Genomic DNA, 19,767 nt, shown 5'->3' on the forward strand with positions numbered 1-19,767 from the left:
TCCAATCTTTTTGCTCAAAAATAGCCCAATTACAAAAATATGACAAGCTTTTAGCTTTTGAGTTTGCTTTCTACCAAAAATAGGAAAATAAAGCTAATGGACGGTGCCCAAAGAGTCTGGCACGCCCAATCTCAATGTCCAAATAAAAATAACATATCCAGGCGCATAAGCGCATACAAAATAATAATAAATAGTCGATGTCTCTATAGACATAATCAAAATATAGGCGTGGCGCCTATCAAAATATAGTCGAAAGGTCGAAAACCCGCTAGACTCCAATGCTTTCCTCCGCCACTGCTGCTATCTCTACACATCAACTGAAGCATTCACAATCGTTAGTAAAATAACACAATTAAACCGACAAAAGTGAATACCTAGCAGTCTTCAGCTACATAAATAAATCAACTGGTTAGAAATAAATCCTAACCTTAATTTATTACGAGTGCGCACTCTAAACTCATAAACGTTTATTAATTTAATATGCATTTTGCGGAATCACCCGCTATGGAATCACCCATGTACACACTAAATTAATGAAACGCCCGAAAAGGACAGGCGTCCCCATCAACTTCTCGCACAAAGAATCCTCTTTGCGTATGAGCCCCGGTCATCTAAGTTTACGGAATCCACCGTGGAATATGCCTCCTGGCATCATACCCCCGGGGTGGGATAGCAATTGACCTCAATTGCTATTAGCTCAATGTGGAGCTAACAGAGTGGGGAAAGCATTTAAGTCTCTAGGGTGCATCCATTGTGCTTCTTCTACAGGATGGTTCTTAAATTTCACGAGATATCTAGAGTACCTTCGGCCAGTTCTAGTGGTCATGTAATCAGTGTCTATAATGGCTTCTGGTTCAAGTATTTCAGTCTCTTCTTCTAGTAAAGGTGGGTTTTCATAGACAGGGTGGATAGGTAATTGTCCTCTAAATGGTCTCAATAAACTAATATGAAATGTATTATGAATTTTCCAATGTGATGGCAGTTCTAACTTGAATGCATTGTCATTAATCTTATGAATGATTCTAAATGGTCCGTAGAATCTAGGGGCTAATTTAACAACTGGATGTCTATCTACACTTTGCAGTCTACGCTTTTCTATTCTAAGCCAAACATAATCATCAATTTTGAAATTCATGGCTTGTCTTTTCTTGTTGGCTTGTTTGGTATATGATTGTTGGGCTTTAGCAATCATATCCTTGACCTCATCAAAAATAGTGTTATGCATAACAGCAATATCATCGGCACTTTGTATTCTATTAGACAAAGATGCAACAGGTGTAGATAATCTATATCCATAAATAACTTCAAAAGGTGCTTTCTTTGTAGATGTGTGCGGTGTATTGTTATATGCAAACTGTAATAAATGCAAATGAGTATCCCATGTTTGAGGTTTAGAGATAGTGTATGCACGTAAAAGATCTAAAATAGTGCTATTTGTGGCTTCTGTTTGTCCATTTGTTTCTGGATGAAATGCAGATGAGAAATCAATCTTTGTGCCTAGATTTGCAAACAGTGTAATCCAGAAATTATTACAAAATCTAGAATCTCTATCTGAAATAATGACTTTCGGCAATCCATGGTTAGTAAAAACAGTTTTCAAAAATAACTGTGCTGCTTGTGATGCTGTTAAAGTTTTCTTACATGCAATGAAATATGCTTGCTTACTAAATCTATCTACAATTGTCCAAATCATGTCATGATTAGATTTAGTATTTGGTAAGCCAATAATGAAATCCATAGATATATGTTCCCAAGGTTTAGATGGAATAGATAAAGGCATTAATAACCCATATTGTTTACCATGATGTCTCTTTATTCTTTGACAAATCAGACATTCAGATACAAAATTAGACACATCTGCATCCATATGCGGCCAATAAAAATCTTCAGTTAACATGCGTAATGTAGAAATGATACCTCTATGACCTTGATATGGGGGACAATGAATTTCATTTAAAACAAAAGATCGGAATGGAATAGTAACACACAGTCTCTTTTCAAAGAACATGAATCCATCATTATATGATAATGAATCAACAGGAATGAAATTATTTTGAACTAATTTTTGCCAATCAGAATGAAAAGTAATATCCTGGTGATATGTGTCTTTCATAGCAATCAAAGAATCAAAAGATATGATAGAAATGTTATGAATTGCAGGTCTTCTACTCAATGCATCAGCAACTACATTTTCTTTTCCAGGTTGGTATTGAATGATAGGATGGAAACTTTGAATGAATGAAGCCCATTTGATATGGCGGTCAGAAATTTGGGGTTGGCTAAGTAGATGTCTAATGCTTTGCTGGTCGGTCTTTATCATGAATTCTGAACCCATTAAATAATGCTTCCATTGTTTCAATGCTTGTACAACTGCTAAGAGTTCCTTGTCATAAGTGGAATATTTAAGCTCAGAGGGTTTCAGCTTAGAACTAGAATATGCTATTGGATGGTTGTCTTGCATTAATACGGCTCCTATTCCTGATCCGCTAGCATCAGTCACAACTAAAAAGAATGGTCTGTTAAAGTCAGGCAATTGTAGGACAGGGGCATTGGTCAATGCACGTTTAAGTAAATCAAAGGATTTCTGCTGGTTTTCAGTCCATTGATAAACAATGCCTTTCTTAAGAAGTTTGGTCAGTGATAAAGCAAGTAATGAAAAATTACGTACAAACTTCCTATAGAAACTAGCAAGACCAAGGAATGAGCGTAATTCATGTACATTTTTAGGAATAGGCCAGTGCAATATTGCGTCAATTTTCTTAGGATCAACTTTTATTCCTTCTTTTGATACAATATGACCTAGATATTCTATTTCTGTCTTAAAGAATTCACTCTTGTCAGGATTTGCAAACAATTGATTTTCTTTCAGTAATTGAAAAACTAATGATAAATGCTCATAATGCTCTTTTTCACTTTGACTGAATACTAAAATATCATCAAAGAAAACAATCACACAATATTGATATTTTAGAAAAATACGGTTCATCATTCTACTGAAAGTAGCAGGTGCATTAGTTAATCCAAATGGCATAACTAAGAATTCGTAATGGCCAAACTATGTCCTGAATGCAGTCTTAAATATGTCGGATCTATCTAGCCTCACCTGATGATATCCAGATTTAAGGTCAATTTTACTAAATATAGAAGATCCTTGCAGTTTGTCCATAAGGTCATCAACTCTAGGTATAGGATATCTATTCTTTACAGTGATCTTGTTTAATGCTCGGTAGTCAATACACATCCGATAAGTATTATTCTTTTTCTTGACTAGGAGCACAGGTGCACCGAATGGAGAACTGCTAGGTCGAATTAAACCTCTATTTAGTAATTCTTCTACTTGAGTCTGGATTTCTTTTTGCTCTATTTGATTGTGCCTATATGGGGCTTTGCAAGGTGGTTGTGTGCCAGGTATTAGGTCAATCTTATGGTCTTCTGGACGTGATGGAGGTAAACCTGGTGGTAGGTCTTCTGCAAAACAATCCTTAAAATATGCAAGAAATTCCTTATGCCTAGGGTGCATATGAGTTTCTTTTGCGTGCAATTCATTCACCCAAATGAGATATGATTTAGTATTCTTGCGTAGTGCACGTTTTGCTTGAGTATGCGAAAGCAGTGGAAACATATGAGATGCATGCATACCAAATAATGTAATAGATTTTCCTTGAAAATTAATATTCATTGTGTGTGTGGAATAATCTATATTGGGATTATGTTGGTGTCTCCATGGCATTCCTAGGATAATGTCGCTAGACTGTAATGGGACAACTAAGAAATTTCTTCTTTCAATATATGGACCAATTTGAATTTCTAAATTTTGAACTTCTTGTGTGCCATTGTACCTAGTACCTAAAAATGCAGCTTTTATGCGATAGTGCGTAGGTACAGTATGCAATTTCAATTCCTTTACCAATTTTGCTGAAATAAAGTCATGCGTACTACCGTCATCATGCAATATAGTTCTTTCTTTTCCATGCACCATACATTTCATAGTCAACAATGAATGTAAAGTAGGCATACCTGGTAAAGTGTCGGAAGTAGTAGTAGGATCATCTTCATCTTCAGTAAAATCCGGCATATCCTCATGCTCGTCTTCGTCCATAGCTCCAAGGTAGTTGATATGTGCTGATGGCTTCTTTGAATGACAATTTGCTGCGAGATGGCCTGGCTGGTGACACTTGTAACATACGATAGGCTTGGCTTTGGTCACATTATTTGCAATGGCTGGGAGTCTGGGTATATTTGGATTTGCTTGTTGGATAGGCTTAGGATTTGGATTGACAGTGGATGGTAATGCAGGTGGTTTAGGCCAATTCTTGCGGAAAGATGGTGATGAAAAACGACCTGGATTAAACCTTCTGAAATTTGAATTGAATTGTTTAGATCCATAATTACCGTTTTCTTGGAATGACTGTGGTCGTCGATCTCTTCCACGTAATTTATCTTCAGTGTCGTGAGCTAAGGAGATGGCGTCTTCAAGGGTAGCAGGCTTGAACATATTCACCTCAGCGTAGTAATGTCCAAGAAGTCCAGACATGTACTTTCGCTTATGTGTCGTCTCTGGTACGTCTTCAAGCATGCGTAGCTGTAGAAGTGCATTCCAAAAACGCTCTGTATACTATGGAATAGGCTCACGGTCGCGTTGTTGGAGTAAATCCCATTGCTTGATTGCCTTCTCATGAAATTGCGGTGGAAGGAAATTTTGCATGAACTTCTTCTTAAAATCTTCCCAGGTAGCAGGACATTCTATGCTCTTGCGGACGACAGTCCACCAAAGTGATGCTCTATCTATCAGATGATTAGTAACACACTTGATTTTATCTTTCTCAGGATAAGTTTCCTCATGGAAATAGTCATCAAACTGGCTAATGAATGATAAAACAGTCTTTCCTTCTCTTATGCCATTGAAAGTGCGAAACTTGAAACTTCGTTTACTTATCTTGGATTCCTTGCGAATGGTTTGTGCTTCAAGAGTGGCGTCGATGGTACGGCGTATCAAATCTTCAGCTTGAGGTTCTTCTTTATCAGTGGACGCTCCTTGTAGCTTTGTCAATTGCGCTTGCAAGGCTTGCCTAGCTCTTCGCTCTTCGTCCAATTGCAACATGATAAGATCCAGCTTTTGTTCCATGGTAGGCTCGGGTAGATCGTCTTCAGCCATAGGATCATCCATATGTGGGGTAGTCATCCTGTAAAACTCAACAAACCTTTCTCACTCAAAATCAGTTAGCGGGATGAGCGTAGCTCAAATTTGGGGTTACAAGGCTATGTATTTTTGGGTATTTTCTTCTTCAATTTTCAGAAATTCTGAAATATTTCTGTCGCTGGTTACTGAAAGTACTTCAACGAACTTGCAGATATGTAAAACAGCTTGCTGCAAACAACTTTCCAGTTCAGAGTTTTTGCAAACGAACAAGTCTTCTATGAGTTTCGAGCGTTAGTCAGTTCTGATTTAGTCTGACTTGCAGAGTTGCAGACTTAACAGACTTGCAGGGTTGTTGACTTGCTGAACTTAGCTGATTTGCAGGACTTGCAGTACTTGATTAGTGTCGACTTGCGAAACTTGTCTTCTGGAGTGCGTGACCCGGAGTTTACAGACTTGTCTGCCCAGTAGAACTTGCAGAGTAGAGTAAGATTTAAGCTTAATTAGTTAAGCTTAAAGCTTAATAATAAGAAGAAGGCCGCCGTTTTTCTGATCGTGGGGGGGGGGGGCCGTTTTTGATTCCGCCGAAAATTTCGGAGCTTCTCTTGTTGATCACGATTTGAAGATTATGAAGCTAATAAGCTTCTTAAGCTTAAAACTAAGCTTTTTGATGAAATAGATAAGAAATTTCTCACTGGTTGATCACGACTTGTTCATGGAGTTGAGGGAGTGGTCCTCCGCCGACAGAGAGTGGTCCTTCGCGATCTGACAGTGGAAATAGGGGTTCTTGATCGCCAGAAGTCTGCCTGTATCAACGGTTCGCGACGAGATTGACTGTAGAGGCCGTTTGTTCCTGGAGCTCCGCCTTCGCCCGAGATTGGTAGCGATTGGAAGCCCTTGATCTCTGCTCTGCTCTGATACCACTGGTGCACAGATCGGACGCAGGTAGCTCACGTAGTGAATTCCCAAAGGTCCCCAAGAACAAAGCACTCTACTTTTTAGCACAAAAATCAATGTAAAAAAACAAGCACGACATGAGACAAGAGACAAATTGGGTTGAATCTCCCCCATGCCTTGTGTGAGCGCTTCACAAAGCATGTATTTAATATATATTTCCAATCTTTTTGCTCAAAAATAGCCCAATTACAAAAATATGACAAGCTTTTAGCTTTTGAGTTTGCTTTCTACCAAAAATAGGAAAATAAAGCTAATGGACGGTGCCCAAAGAGTCTGGCACGCCCAATCTCAATGTCCAAATAAAAATAACATATCCAGGCGCATAAGCGCATACAAAATAATAATAAATAGTCGATGTCTCTATAGACATAATCAAAATATAGGCGTGGCGCCTATCAAAATATAGTCGAAAGGTCGAAAACCCGCTAGACTCCAATGCTTTCCTCCGCCACTGCTGCTATCTCTACACATCAACTGAAGCATTCACAATCGTTAGTAAAATAACACAATTAAACCGACAAAAGTGAATACCTAGCAGTCTTCAGCTACATAAATAAATCAACTGGTTAGAAATAAATCCTAACCTTAATTTATTACGAGTGCGCACTCTAAACTCATAAACGTTTATTAATTTAATATGCATTTTGCGGAATCACCCGCTATGGAATCACCCATGTACACACTAAATTAATGAAACGCCCGAAAAGGACAGGCGTCCCCATCAACTTCTCGCACAAAGAATCCTCTTTGCGTATGAGCCCCGGTCATCTAAGTTTACGGAATCCACCGTAAAACCTCACGGAATCCACCGTGGAATATGCCTCCTGGCATCACTAACAGGCGTAAACACAATCCATCTTCCTACATGGATAGGTGGTAGTAGCCACTAATGAAGGCACATCTATGCCCATCTCTCCCAACACCTTGTAGGAGTTGGAGGAGTCCTCCCAAGCAAAGATGTGTGAAGTTTGGGACAAGGCGGTGTAGCAATTCCAAGCTACACCGGTGGATCCTTATTCCTAGTTGTTGCCTCTACTAGCTTATTATGATGATCACATGTAGATATGTAGTCCCAACCTTCAATATAGCTATCATTGGTTTTCCCTTCCTCGCCAACCAACCACTTTTCCTAGGGTAGGTGCTTCCTCTTCTTTGGCCCCTACTACCTCTCCTTCTACAATAGGATCGACAACCAACCTCGAGTGGGAGCCTAACACTCCCACTAGGCCCTATGTTTCCCAAGATATGTCCAGTACACACCAATGAAACAATAGCCCCAACACCCATTTCTATTTCCATGCGATGTATTAGTCATCTTCAAATATAGCGCGAGTAAGGTAATTTTGTACCCACGCTTCACTTCTTTTGTGTCGTATCAGTCATCTGCAAGTACATCGCGAATAGCTTGATTTTGAACCTGCGCTTCACTTCTATCACGCCGTATCGATCATATGCAAATACGTAGCTTGATTTCGAACCCGCACTTCACTCCTATCACGCCATATCACTCATTTGCAAATATGGCACAAGTAGCTTAATTTCGAACCCACGCTTCACTCCTATCGCGCTGTATTGGTCATCTGCAAATACAACATGAGTAGCTTGATTTCAAACCCGTGCTCCACTCCTTTTGTGCCGTATTTATTTTTTTTGTTTAGGGTTTAAGGTTTCTTATTTATGGTTTTAGAATGTTCTAACTTGTCTCATTTTCCAGCAGGTCATGGCTAGGATAAAGCAGAGTGCAAGGAAGGTGCAGATAGATATCAAAGATAATGAGGAAGAGACAAGGCCATCAGCTCCTCAATCTTTTCCTCATGAGATCCCTCCTACCCATGGTTTCCCTCAGTCTCTTGCCATGGAATCTAAGAAATCTAGTGCAAAAATAGTGTCTTCTCCTGCCCATAGTAAGCTTCATCATGTACAGTCCTCCCTTACAACTGCCAAGTTTCCAACCTCCCTTAGAGTCCCTATTCAACAAGTAGAGAGACCTAGACCCTCTTATGCCCATTGAGAAGAAGACCCTTCCAAGTGTAAGAGAAAAAGAAAGTCTAGATTTTATTATGTTTAGAAATGTTTTAGTGATATAAGGAAGGCACAAAGAGCTACACGGCATGAGATTCCAAAGACATCATTTATTAGAGTTGTCAAAGATATTTCTTATAGATTATCAAGGGTGTCCACTAAAATTGGCATGCAAAAAAAATGGCAGCTTGTAGCCATTATTTGCCTTCAGGAGGCTGTTGAAGACTTCATTATTGATTTTATGAATGATGCTTACATTGCTGCTACCCATGCTCATAGAGTGACTTTGATGAACAAAGACTTTAGTATGGTTAGCAAAATCAAGTATAGGTTCAACAAGGTATTGAGGCCCTCGCCCACTATTGATAAAAAAGCATTTGAGATCCTTAACGTTCCTCCAAAATTATCTAGGAGAGTGAAACAACCAGTGATTGAAGAGGTGACACATACTACAAAGACCGCCCTCCAACAAGTGTCTACCCAACAAGAACGACCACAAGAGATTATAGAGTCAGAGGATGAAGTTTGCAAGAGGAAAATCATTGTCCTTGGTCGTGTCAATCTAAAGAGAATGGGGGAGGTATACGTGCAAATGGTTGTGAATGTCTCTTGCACTTTTTCAGAAGAAGACTATCTTAGTATTTCCCATGAGGACAAATCCGTGCTTGTTAAGAAAGATATATTCAATTGTTAGATTATGTAGTCTTTTGTTGCATAAGACTCAATTTATTTTAAAATGGCATGATAGTGATATTCATTGCAAATGACATTCCTTTGTTTTTGCTATTGGTTTTAGGGCGTTGATTGCTTCTCTCAGCTAAGAAATCTCTAAGACTATATTTATCATTGATCTACTGTTATCAATGGAATTGTTTTTAAGATCTTGTTCAAACATAGAATTATTTTTCAAAACGTTCAATCCAATCACAAACTACAATATTTTTTTTCCTTACGTTGAAAGGTATGCAGTTTTGCAAAGGGCTTGATGTATACTTCTTTATAGTATGCATTTCTTACTAACATTTTACTTTGTAGAGGACATTGGATCTTAATATATATTGATATTCTCACTAGAGAAATTATCCTTCTGAACTCTCTCAGTGGTATCCACGGTCAAGCAAAAATGTGCATTGAATACAATAATCCTCACTTTTTAATTTATTATTTATTTTATTTGATTGTCTTTTTTTAGTAACATGTTTCCATTTATAGTGCTGGCAAGTTGGTGGTTACATTTTTGGATACCACATATGAGGATCTTGCTGATCCTCTTATCCAAGAGACGAAAAGTGCATGATGGTAGCCAGGTTTATAGATTTTGATGTCACAAAGCCAACTTCTAGACGAATCTCAAAATTGAGATATTGGACGGATTGTCAATGGCTATTGAAGAGCATCATCGGGTCTCTAATGTCAAAATACATGTCACAATACACGATTTTATGAGTAAGTCATTGATTTCATAATTTTATGGTTAATTTTGGTTGAAAATTGTTAGAAATGCTTATATTTGATTACCAATACTTTAATTTATCAGTGATGTTGAAGAAATCATAAAAAATCAGCCATATAATAATTTTATGCTAAACACGCAAAATCTAAGACTATGCGGTTCCAGGTGAAATATGTAGTTTTTTTTGTTCTGGTGTGCATATGTTGTTCTTTTGGATTGAAAAATTCTTAAAAAATCATTTTCAATAATATCAATCAATCTAAATCAAAAAATTAGTAAAAATTATTAATTATGCTATAAATAAATAGCCAAAAATAGAAATTTTAAGTTTTTTGCATTCAAAAAAGTAAAAAAATGAGATTTATATTTGTGAATGTATGGTAGAGCTGAAGCATTAGGTTTAGCCTCAGTTCAGCCCTATCTCTTTGTTGAAGTGAATTTTTATTATTTTGGTAAAAGGAAAGTGCATAAAAATTAATCCTTAAACCTACCAACAAATGTATAACTCTAAATGGGAGGGAGAAGGGGGTTGTTGAGTGTTTAGAGTACGCTATTAGAAGAAAAGCATGTAAAGAATTGTCTTTGCACTTTCATGATGCTGATTTTAAATGAATAAATTTATTTGAGCACGATGGTCATACACAATTGCATCACACACACCATATGGTATCATATCCTGGATGCATAGCACTCGTTTGTATAAGCAATGAGCTACGCTGAGAGTGCAAGGTACCCTAAGCAGTAGGGGTAAATATTTGATTCCTTGGGGGTTATTTAGTGAGGTTTATTCATTATCTCTTGGATCAATCAATTGAAAGAGCGGACTTTGTTTCGAATGTGTCCTATGTTCACGGCTCATCTTGGGGCCAATCCCCAAGCTGCTTTATAACGTGAAACATTGCATGGATTAAATGGGGGGACAAATGGACTCCGATTGTGACAAACTGAGACTTGTGTTGGGTTCCTAGCATTGAACTCCATCTAGGAAAACTCTAGCTCATTGATCTGCAAAACTGTTTCATTTTGCATGAAAATTTGGTCTTTTACGGCCTTCCCTAGCTCTTTTCCACTTTAAAAAATGGCCTCTGAAATCCACTCTCATTGGTGACCACAGGATAGGGCGATGTAGCCCATCAAATCCCACAAATTGATCAGCACAAAAAAAACCCATAAAAAGCATCAAGGTGGCATCAAGCTGCCACAAAAAAATATTCAACAAAGTATAAGAACAACTTTCACCCTACCCCCTGACAAAATCAAGGGATGAAAGTCCTCAAGGGATAGGCCAGCATAATTTGATAGAGATCCAAAGCAAGTCGCTAATCAACTACTCCAAAATAGACTGATAAAAAGAACTATCAAAGAGGTCATCCTAGTTGTGGCCTGAACTACCTATCTAACTAGGACAACTAGACCTAGAACTACTACTAGGTGGGGACTTCTATAGCCTAGTCATAAGATATTTTCTTTTAACACAGTTTCCTTTCAAGGTTTCGATACTTGGGCATGTAAAAAGGAGGGAACTAAGCATAGAGTGACCCAAGGAGAACATGGCATCTGCCTCGGGTTGTCCTGACTCAGTATCCAAGAACCTACCAAGCTCTCACAAGGCGACACTTAATCCTTTTCTTTTCCGCTCACTTTATTTTCACTCCAACCTTCCTTATTTCTTTATTTTGGCTAAGTGCTACCCCTAGGAAGACAAGGCATCAGCCTCGCTCTATCTCGTCCCCAAGAACCTACCAAGCCTTCTCAAGGTGATAATCAACTGCTTTTAAGATTTTCTTTCTTTCCTTTCTTTTCATGTTTAGGGGTTAGAAACCCTTTTTACACACATCAATATTTTTATATTTCAAGTATATTTAGATTTTCCTCTTCTTGATACTTCAGTAGGCTTCTCTACCTACCTCACACTAGTAGGGACTCTTAGAACAACTGCCTAGCAGGCTAGTAGAGCAGGGTACTAAGACGACTTTCTAAAGCAAGTCTTTCAATGCCTGACAATGTCATTACAGGAGGTAGACAACTACTCAAACCTCCCTTAGATATACCTAACCTAACCCTAGGACTTCATGCCACCCTTGACTGCTAGTCCCTAATAAACAACAAATGAGAAGAAAATAGCCCCACATACACATTAAACACTATTAGATTAAGGAAAAATCTTGGAAAGGCGATGACACCACTTGGAATGGCCACAAGAAGCTCTCATGCAGCAAAGGCTCCCTCCACGCACTTCATCAAACTCTTATGATGCAATCACTAAAATAGAAAACCATTAAATATACTTGCACCAAATAGACCTATGGCTCTCTTGGCCTTAAGGAATATAACATTTCACAACCAACAAACTGGCCCTCTTGGCCTTATGAAATAAAACATTAGAACCCAATAGAAATTGCCCTCTTGGCCTTAGGAAATAATCCATTTCACTACCATTTAGTAGAGCCAGACTGAAAAAAACAAACCCTTCATCCTAGCATGACTCTATTAAAGCACAAAATTGACGAAGAAGAAGGGATCCTTAGGCCCTACACTAAGTGCATCAGGTTATTAGTTAATTTTTTTGCATAAATAGCAAGGGATATCTAACAAATATGATGATAAAAGGTGCTCAATTGCTACCTGACTCGTAACCCAAGCCAACCATCGAAGACCAAAATGGGACATGTTAGTAAGAACATCCCAAAGTAGTCCAAGGCTGATGTTAAAAGGTAATTGTAAGAGCTCCCTTGGACCACAATTGAAAAAGATATCTTTAATGAAAGCATAGTTGGACAAGGAATCTGCAAACCGATTCCACTATCAAGGAACTAATTGACAAGTCATCATCTCAAAAATATGCAACATATCCAAGGCTGCATGATGGTACATCCTTAGGATGGGATCCCGCACACTATAGGTCCCATGCAGCTAATTGATTACTAAGTGCGAGTCCCCTTTTATCAATAATTGGCGGATACCACTACATCAAGCTACATTCAACCCCATGATCAAGGCCTTGTATTTTACCATATTATTAGTAAAAGAGGGTCCTAAATAGACCTCCATCTTCATGATAACCCTACATTGGGGATCTTCAATGACCACAGCAATGCTCATATGTTTAGCGGGCCATCTAGAAGCTCTATCAAAATACAAAGTATAGATTCAGTCTTTGATGATAGGCCACATCATATTGATCAGCTCACTCATACTTATGATAATCAAAATCAAGCGGAGAGAGAGGATGTATGACAAGTACAATCCCTCCTTCTTCGCTGAAATCAATAGAAACGCTAGTTAGAATTCTATGACAATGGTGGCCACAGACCTTAATCTTCCATGTGAAAGATCCATCTTGCCACTCAATAACTTGATAACCTTTACTCCACCAGGTCACTCGACCTTGGTGGTAACATTGCTCTAAATACGCTCTAGATAGGGAATAGTTCTCGTCCCCTTTCATTGTCTTAGTACCTACTGCACAATAAAGCTAAATCATGAAGGACCTACATAGGCACCAAACCCAACGTTAGCCCTTACACATAGTAAGACTTCAACTTATTAAAGTTAAATTTTAGTCTTAAACTCTACTCCCTGCTACAAATATGCTAAAAGGGCTGTAGAGCCATTCTTTCCTAAATGTACAATTTTGTATGGCCCATTCCATTTAGGTTCCAATTTACCTAGGAATAGCTCATGAGACAAGTATCATAATACAAATTTCTACTTCTTAGCTTGAAGATCATGAAGGGATTTCATTCTCTTCTTCCCTACTTCTTGATGTAGTAAAGCTTGCAACCAAATCTCATCAAGATGTGCAAGAGAGGTATACATTTCCTATAACGCCTCTGCCTCTCCCAACGAATGATTGAGAGAAAAACACACTCCTCCCCGTACACTAGCTTGAACAAGGTGTGGCATGTAGTTCTCTTGAATGTCATGTTGTAAGCCCACACTACTACATATAATTTCTTATCCCAATCGTGATTACTTTTTGATACTATCTTGGATAAAATATCCACCAGCTGTTTATTTGTACTCTGAACTTGGCCATTGAGGATTATATGGGGTAGTTTTATTATGCTTAATCTTCAAAGCTTTTGTCAAGGCTACGATAATCTTATTCAAGAAGTACATCCCTCGATTAGACACTATTTCCTTGAGTGGACCAAAATAGTAAATAATTTCCTCCATAATGAAACTGGTTGTTTCCTTAGCATTATCCTTCACCGTTGCTCGAGCTTTAGACCACTTTGTAAAGTAGTCCATTGCTACAATAATATACTGCTTTTGTGTAGTCAATGAAGGGTATATTGGTCCCACAAAATCGATACCCCATTTTTCAAAGGGTAATGTAACCAAAATAGGGTTTAAAGGTCACTTATGATTCTCCTTGGCATTGTGTCTTTGACAAACATGATAGCACTTAACATAACTGAAAGCATCTTAGAAAATCTATGGCCACCAATAGCTAGCATGAAGAGATTTCTAGGTAGTAAGCCATCCTAGCAAAATGTCCCCCACATGCTGAGTCATGGCATTTCTCAAGAATGAATGGTATCTTACACATCGGCGATAAATCTCATCTACTCCTCTTTGATACAAGACACCCACTCTAATAAAAAAGCATAAGGCTTGTTGCTTAATCTTTCTCTTTTTAGACTTTGATTAAGTATCCCCTAATCCTCCTATGGATAAATAATGTGTAATAGCTACATACCAAGAAGGAATGGAAGCTGTATGGATCTTGAATAGGCCTTTAATATTACTTCCTTTAGTTAGAATTTTCTTTAGCTCCTTGAAATCCACAAGACATTCCACAATCTATAGCTTTGGTGACTTACTCCTAATCTCATAATCAAACTCTTGCAAAGTGATTAACCACTTTGCTAGACGGTTGTGCAATTGCAACTTAATCATCAACAGTCTAAGTTCTTCCACCTTTGTAAAAATTACTACCTTCTCATAGATAATATAATGCCTAAATTTCTTTGTGGTGAAAACCATTCCAAGGCACAATTTCTCCATATAAGTATAATTCACTTAAGATATCCCCAACTTCCTACTAGCAAAGGCTATTGTATGATACTATTTCTCTTTCCAATAAACAGTAGTTGATACTATGCATTGTGGCTGCAGAAAATATATAGAAAACTTTACCTCTTTAGGGTGCTTTTAGGATTGGTGCTTTTGCTAGTTCCTACTTCACATCCTTGAAGAATAATTGCAAGCTTCATTCCACTCAAACAAATAGTTAAAAGATAGGAGGTTTGTTAATGGCAATGCTCTTTTTGCCCATGCATTGATAAATCTCCGATAATATCCCACCAATGATAGAAAACTATGTATCTCTTTTAGAGAACATGGCAGGCTCATAGTGGCTATAACTTTCATATTTTCAAGGCTAGTTATAATACCAATCGAACTAACCACATGGCCTAGTAACAACCCATAGGGCACCCCAAATATGCATTTCCTAGGATTAAGAGCAATGCAAAATTGTTTGCAAGGGTCAAAACGTTTCCCTAAAACAATCAGTTGTCTTTTTCTTGTGGTGGTTGCCCCTAGATCATCAATAAAGACTTTTAATTTCTCAAGGGAGATATCACCAAAAGTCTTATCAACTGTATGTTGCCAAGAACAAGGAGCATTCCATAATCCAAAAGCCATCACATGATATGCAAAGGTATCAAAAGATAGTGATAAATATCATTTTCAAATTGTCTTCCTTTGCAATAGCCATTTGGTTATATCCAGCAAAGAAATCCATAAATGAATAGATTTTCCTACCCACTAATTGATCCAAAATTTGATCAATAAATGGAAACTAATAGTAATCCTTAACTATTTTCTTATTAAGCTCTCTATAGTCTACGCAAAGCTGAATTTGATTATTCTTCTTCTTCCTAATAACAACTAGTGAACACCACTCTCTATGTTGAACAAAAAATATTAGGCCAGCTCTTTGTAGTTTTGTCAACTCTTCGATTAGGCCGTCCCTTAATTTGAAAGGCATACGCTCTACTTTTTGTCACACAGGGTGGCTACATTTCTTTAGAGGAATGGTATGAACAGCCAGGCTCGGAGAAATACCTCTCAACTCATCATAACTCCAAGCAAAGATGTCACAAAATTTTTGAATCAAGGACACATAGTCCTTCCTTTCTTCCAGACTGAGCATGGACCCTAAATTAATTGGCCGTGAACCATTCATCTTACCAAGGTCTAGCTCAATTACATTTGTATCCCTTATCCTCTCATGAGCCCCTATTGGCTCATTCAAAGTTACTTGATAGATATCCTCTATAGTAGTGGATCCCTCATTGGATTCATCACTTGGTGACAACTCACTAGCAGATGAAGCATCTAATGTGTCTAACTTTGAAAAGGATAAAGGAAATATCTCACTTTGAGGAGATTCAAGGTAGGCATCTACTACTACACGTCTAGCACCTCTACCAAAGATCAATTGACTAGCGAGTATATCAGCCTGATAGTCTGCTCCTAAAATCCATGGCATGCCTAGCAATACTTGATAGCTAAGTTGCCCCGCAAACCTTATGACCCTAAAGTCTAGAATGCATTCCACATTGGCAACAATGACATGGACTTTAGAAATACAACCTTCATGTTGTCTTAAACTGTCATCAGCCATCCGGAGAATCGTGGAGGAATCTTTTTTTATTTCTAATCCCAACCTATCCATCAATTCATAACTCATAATGTTGACGGAGGATCCTGTGTCTACAATTGCATGATCCACTACTATTCTATCAACATATGCTACTACCCTCAAACAATGCTTTTTAGCATGTTCAAACCAATCATCTCCTACTCGCCCTATTCTCAAGGGCTCAACGATATACCTTGTGTATAGAATCTTCTTAAATTCTTTATGCACTCCTGGAGACAACTTAATCAACTACAGGAGGTTTATAATTAGTTTTAACTTTGCAAAGAGTACTCGCTGAATCAAATTCATTGATAACTAGCAAAAGCTCTCTTTTCTCACTAGACCATTCTCTCCTTTGGTCTTTGAGTCATTTTTGGTGCCTCTTTCCTAGCTTTTTCCTTCTTCTTTGGAAACTCCTTATCCTTCTTGGGGTCGGCTTTACCATCTACGACCTTAGGAGGTTTTCTTTCCATATCAATTGAGGACTTGTGTCCCCTTATCATCTTGCTTAGGCACTCCCTCCACAGGTTTTACCTTGTCTTTGTTGGCTTCTTTACCTTTTTGACCTCTTGTAACAACCCACAAATTAGAAGTTTCCGTGCCATTGATACAAACAGCTTCTATAAGACTAATTCCAGTGCCACTAGGTAGCTCCTCTACCATAGCTTCCCCTCTCTGTAGTATTTGGTTTGGTCCCTCATCTTGCTAGAGATTATTTCCTTGTACTTGATGATTAACTAGACTTGGCTTTTTACTTCCTTACTGGAGAGAACTAATCTTACTCCAACATGTAGTAGCTAAGTTGCTAGACTTTCGGCATATGTAACATTTAACATTTGGACAATTTCTAGGGAAATGTTGGCCACCACACCACTTATAGCTGAATCTTGAGGGGGGCACCCTCTTCAGGGCATTGACTGCCTATCAAATTTTGCTACATCTTAAGGAAATTGACATCAATGGCTATTTGCCTATATTGTTTGGTGATCATATTAGTATAGTGCTTCATCATATCCTTAACTTCGCGAAGGACATTGGAGCCACTTAACTCATATCCACAATCGTCTACCTATCATTCCATTGGCCTAACCACTTGATTAGGGATTGGCTGTTGATTTCCTCGAACAATGGCAGGATTTATCATTTGGCTTCCAACATTTGGTGGATCCATCTAACTAGCCATAGGCATGGGCACACTAGGAAAAGCGGACAACATGGGCACATTTTGAATCATTCTTCCTCTCCTATCAAGAGTACTCATGGGTATCCCTTGACCTCTATTTGTTAGTGCTAACGTATTTCCAACACCTAGACTCGTGAGGTATAGGTTGCTTGTAATCATGATTCTACTTCCTCTACTCTTGTAAAATCCGTTTCAATGTCAACAACAGCAACACTACTCAACTGCACTTGAATGTTAAAGTCTAGCCCATTCATAAAATATTGCAACTGAGCAGCAGCTAGAATAGGAATATAGATTTGCAACTTACGAAATGCTTCCTTTAGTTTCTTGGCATACCCAAGAACATTCTCATGAGGTTCTTGATGTGTTACATTGAGGACACATAGCCAATACTGACCTTCCCTTTCAGGGGCAAACTCTCTTCGAAAGGCCACAAATAAGAAGTCAATCATAGTTATGGTTCCAGCTTCTAGGCTGTGATACCATACTGTAGCTCGTCCTTTCAAAGTCATATTAAAGAACATCATCAAGTGTCCTTCATCTTGAATTCAACAGTTAGTTTGAACTATAGGAACTATTACTCCACTCGAAGTAGGCTGGCTGACTGGAAGAGGGGAAATACTAGAACTTCCTTATCCTAAATAGACTATGCATAGGATTAGGATTGCTAAGATCTCTCCCTTATAAGGATATTGGACCACTCCTTGTGGAGAATATCTTCTAATAATTTCGGCCTGCTTTCTAGCCCGTTCAACTCTTTCTTGCTTTTGAAGCTCGGCTTGACAATCTTTTGAATCTATCTCATTGCCTTTTGGCATACACTAATAAACTCCTCCCTATTGACCAAGATTCAAAATTTGCCACTTTATTAGCAGCTCCTAGAAAATGCACTTGTTGAGACTTAAAATGGGCTTGACACTGGCTCTAAGACACTAGCCGGGCCTCTACTACTTACCTAATACCACCCCACACAGCCTCGCAGCCAGGAGCATCTAAGAACTTTGCATTTGTATAATTTTATTATCCAATGATTAATTCTTTCCCCACTACTTAGAGAGAGTCCCTAAACGTATTGGTGTTGTACACCTTGTAAGCACACACAATTTAGGGAGCACCCCTCGGTTGATCACCATGGCTCTACTACGGCTCTCCTACACCTCTCAGGGATTGGCCCCAAGATACACCGTGAACATTGAACACATTCAAAACAAAGTCCACTCTTTCAATTGATGGATCCAAGGAGATAATGAATAAACCTCACTAAATAACCCCCAAGGAATCATATATCTAGCCCTATGGCTTAGGGTACCTCACACTCTCATCGTATATTATCACTCATACAAACAAGGATTATGCATACATGATATGATACCATATGGTGCGTACAATGTAGTTGTGTATGACCATCGTACTCAAACAAATTTATTCATTTAAAATCAACATCGTGAAAGTGCAAAGACAATTCTTTCCATGCTTTTCTTCTTATACGTGATTGCTTTATTGCTTATGGCTAGTATTGAGCTATCTCGTGCTACTAGACCCCTTTAAGTTTTGACAACGACAAACCCTATATGACATGCAAAAACATTAGAATTCAATGTACTTTAAACACTCAACAACCCCCTTCTCCCTACCATTTAGAGTTATGCATTCGTTGGTAGGTTTAAGGAGCAATTTTCATGTATTCTCCTTTCATAAAAATAATAAAAACTCACTTCAACAAAGAGATAGAGCTAAACTAAGACTAAATCCCATGCTTCACCTCTACTATACATTCACAAATATAAATCTTATTTCTCCATATTTTTTGAATGAGAAAAACCTAAAATTTTTGGCTATTTATTTATAGAAATTACTGATATTTATTGACTTTCTAATTTAACTTGATTGATCTTATTGAAATGATTTTATTAGCATGTTTCAACCCGTAGGAACATCATATGCACACCAAAACCCCAAAAACCGCATATTTTTCCTTAAATCGCATAGTCTCGTGTTTTGTGTGTTTAACATAAAACTATTATACGATCGATTTTTGGTGATTTTTTCAACATGATTGATAAATCAAAGTATTGGCAATCAAATACAAGCATTTCTAACCATTTTCAACCAAAATTGATCATAAAACGATGAAATCGATGACTTACTCATATAACCATGCATTATGACATACATATTTCGACATTGGAGGCCCGCTGACACTCTTCAACGTCCATTGATAATTTTTCCATCCTCAATTCACATCTCTTTATACTCTTGCATCATTGCATGATCAAAATCATTCATCTCAGCCCACCCTCTTCTCTCATACACTAATCCATGAAAACAAACCACAAGAGGAGAGAGGAGAGAGGAAA

The sequence above is a fragment of the Lygodium microphyllum genome, chromosome 4 (genome assembly GCF_053477565.2).
Source record: "Lygodium microphyllum isolate KBCC chromosome 4, Lygodium_microphyllum_v1.1.10, whole genome shotgun sequence".
Taxonomy (NCBI): Eukaryota; Viridiplantae; Streptophyta; class Polypodiopsida; order Schizaeales; family Lygodiaceae; genus Lygodium; species Lygodium microphyllum.